General features: G+C 33.6%; 1 long non-coding RNA gene across 1 annotated transcript in view; it reads right to left on the bottom strand.

Annotated features, from left to right (window-relative positions):
• Positions 1-2,500, bottom strand: part of LOC137659563 (uncharacterized) — an 88,179-nt gene that overhangs the window by 63,053 nt on the left and 22,626 nt on the right. The gene's annotated exons all lie outside the window — the stretch shown is intronic.

Here is a 2,500-nt window from a genome sequence, read left to right as displayed (position 1 = left end):
TTATCAACAATAAAAGCATTCCTGATCAACATATAATAAAAGTCATGAGCTTTTCATTCCAACAACAAAATATTATCTATAATAATTTTAAACTTTGCATTTCTGACTTCAACAGGAAGAAAATTATTTCCTGCTTTTGTTACCTTCAACGAAATTCTAATAATTCGCTTCGAGATAAAATAACTCCCAGTCATCTCTGTACGTACACTTATAGGGCATTCATTTAAAACTATTATGATTGACACAATATCAACTTACTTTCTATATGTCTGTATTCATGAGCTGAGCTAAGGTATACTAATTCATTCTTATGAATATATATATATATATATATATATATATATATATATATATATATATATATATATATATATATATATATATATATATATGTTAAATTTTGCACATTTTTTACGTGTTTTTCATATTCAAATAAGCCATATATATTTTTGATACATTAATGTCTGGATTCTCTTAACGACCTCGGGATCAGACCCCCTTTGTGTGATTTCGCCTGGGGCTCTGATCCCGAGGTCGTTAAGAGAATCCAGACATTAATGTATCAAAAATATATATGGCTTATTTGAATATATATATATATATATATATATATATATATATATATATATATATATATATATATATATATATATATATATATATATATATATATACATACATATATATATATATATATATATATATATATATATATATATATATGTATATATATATATGCATATGTGTGTATATATATATTTATATATATATATATATATATATATATATATATATATATATATATACATATATATATATTCCTGTGTGTATACATATCCTAGCTGCATTATTCCCTAGTCTTGGGTAATGCCAAAGCCTCTGTGCTATGGTCTTTCACTGTCTTGGGTTAGAGTTCTCTTGCTTGAGGGTACACTCAGGCACACTATCACATGTTTCCTTGTTTCCTTCCCTCACTGGACTATTTTCTGTTGGATCCCTTGGGCTTATAGCATTTTGCTTTTCTATCTAGAGCTTTAGCTTAGCCAGTAATAATCACAACAACAACAACAACAACAACAACAACATCAACAGTAAAAACAACAACAATAATAATAATAATAGATATGTGTATCTTTTTCTGCGTGTTTTACATTAACACGTTACCAATGTAGTTCTTCTCTCTCTCTCTCTCTCCTCTCTCTCTCTTCTCTCTCTCTCTCTCTCTCTCTCTCTCTCTCTCTCTCTCTCTCAGAAGGTAAGTGAGATAAAAAAAGAAGCTCGGAATTTTCATCTAGTGGGTCTTCATTGTTCTCAACGTTACCATCTATTCAGTAATCCCCACGTTTTTCCACAGCTCTTTCCTCCAGTGTTATTGATTCACACAGCGAGTCTTTGTCTGTGTTTTAAATTACACCTTTCGTCGAGAAATTGGCACAGCTTTTGTTATCCGGAGACTTTATTTCGACTTTCTATGGAAGTTTTCACCTCGCAGAAAAAAGGTCCTGTTCATTAGGACTTGAGTAAAGGATTCGAAGTCATGAATTGTACCCAACGACGCCTGGTGGTTCTGAGAATCCCCGCCGATGGAGTGATCACAAACAGGAACTAAGTATAGAATTATTAGTAGGTATTTATTAGTAGGTAGGATGAGAGAAGGGTTGTGGTGGCTTATTGGAAACCTCCCTGCCTGGCGTTCAACTGGACAGGAGATCGAGTCAAAGAGACTCTTTAGCTATGGTAAGCAGCTCTTCTAGTAGGACACTCCAAAATCAAACCATTGTTCTCTATTCTTTCGTAGTGCCATAGCCTCTGTACCATGGTCTTCCACTGTCTTGGTGTTAAGTTATCTTGCTTGAGGGTACACTATCCTATCTTATTTTTCGTCCTCTTGTTTAGTTAAAGTTTTCATAGTTTATGTAGGAGATATTTGTTTTAATGTTGTTACTCTTCTTAAGATATTTTACTTTTCCTTGTTTCCTTTCCTCACTAGGCTATTTTCCCTGTTGGAGCCCCTGGACTTATAGCATTCTGCTTTTCCAACAAAGGTTGTAGCTTAGCAATTTATAATAATAATAATAATAATAATAATAATAATAATAATAATAATAATACACGATAGTTTTTGTAGTGTCTGCAACCTCACCTTCTTTACAAGCTAAGGAATGTTTTATTTGGGGGGAGCCTACAGGTCTACCTACTGAGATATCAGCAACCATTGCCTGGTCCTAGTTTGTTTGAATGGAGGAATTAGACGCTGATCGTATGAATATATGGCCAGTCTGTAGAACATTGTCCTGTTAGGGCATTGTTAATGTTCTTTACCTCTGTCACGCTTCATAGTCCTCAGCCATGTAGGCCTAGCTCTTGCAACTCGCCTAGTGCCTTGTGGAGCCCACATAAAAGTTCAGTGTACTAATATCACATGGGGAGTGCAAAGAGCATGCCCAAACCATCATTATCAACCCCTCACCATAATCACATCCACATATGGCACTCGCTT

This window comes from Palaemon carinicauda, chromosome 20, assembly GCF_036898095.1.
Source record: "Palaemon carinicauda isolate YSFRI2023 chromosome 20, ASM3689809v2, whole genome shotgun sequence".
NCBI lineage: Eukaryota > Metazoa > Arthropoda > Malacostraca > Decapoda > Palaemonidae > Palaemon > Palaemon carinicauda.
This window is presented reverse-complemented; position numbering and strand designations above follow the sequence as displayed.